Genomic DNA, 1417 nt, shown 5'->3' on the forward strand with positions numbered 1-1417 from the left:
TCTCTCTCTGTCTGTCTCTCTCTCTCTCTCATATATATATATATATATATATCAGATGTCGTCCCAAAATTAAGGTAACCGAAGTTTCGGGCTTTAATAACTATCAATAGATGTAATAAGATATGAAAACTATACATTATTAAAGCTTAGTGTATCTTATTTTCTCTTCAGACTAAATAAATTCACATCTATATATTAGGTAATGTTTGTAGACCAAAATACAAACAATCCTCCGCAAAGGAGACGAAGCCAATACATCTATTGCAAAAAGGCTTAAAATTAACCGAACACTCTGGAAAATTGTGAAGAAATCTCAAGAGACTGGTTCCACCGCTGATCGATCTGGACGTGGCCGAAAAAGAAATGTGCGAAGCCCTCAGCGAATCAAAAGTACCAGAGAAACGATACGGCGAAATGCTCGCCGATCCGCTTGAAAATTGGCTGCCACAGCAAAAATACGCTGAACATCGATGTATTGAATGCTGAAGAAGGATCTCAGGATCCAATCCTACAAGATGATCCACCGTCAAGTTTATAAGGTCATGCGACTGGAGAGAAGTCGTTTTATCCTACGTCAAATTGCAGCCCAACATAAGACAGCAAACCACCAGAATGACTGATCAGCTTTGGAGTGTGTCTGGTTCCGTCGAGGGTGGCCTCGTAAATCGACGTCAATGTCTACAGCTGGGTGTTAAAATCAACGCCCAGCGATAGATTTGCGACATTCTGGAAGCTGAACTGCTTCGGTGGGCCAATGAGCGCTTTCAAGGCTCACCTTGGACTCAGCACCATCTCACAGCTCGAAACAGACACGGGATTCAGAAAAAAACATTCATAAGCAAGGATGTATGGTCCTCAAGAAAACCCTAACTTTTTTTATTTTTAATTGCCTTTACACTTGTATTGCAGAAATTTAAAATTATTCCTGTTTTGTCTACAATGTTTGTAGTTGTGTAAACTTAGTATCTTTTAATGTATTCTATATAGATCTAAGACTTTGAGAAAGAAAAAAAAACAACGGGCTTCTCTGCCTCTATTATTGCTGCTGTTAACGTCGTCGTTGTTATTTTTCTTCTAAAGTTTTGCATTTTTCCCTAATATTTCTAAATATGTTGCATATCTGTCTTTGTGTTAGTATTTTATTGATATTGTAATTTACAATTTATACACACATCCCTTTACGATAGAGTTTACATCCATAAAATTTTTCATTCTTCCAAATTTAAAACTATATTAATTTCATTAAGCACGATAATTTGTCTGACCCCGTTCCAATCCTCAAACAAACGCACACGAGTTGAAATAACGTATAGTAAGTAAATGCATAAACGTAAAACAGACACTGGATGGCTAGTTAAGAAACAGTAAATGCACAGACGAACGGAAACAGACACAGAAGGGCCCCAAGTCATCATCA

This window comes from Octopus bimaculoides, chromosome 14 (assembly GCF_001194135.2).
Source record: "Octopus bimaculoides isolate UCB-OBI-ISO-001 chromosome 14, ASM119413v2, whole genome shotgun sequence".
Classification (NCBI taxonomy): Eukaryota; Metazoa; Mollusca; class Cephalopoda; order Octopoda; family Octopodidae; genus Octopus; species Octopus bimaculoides.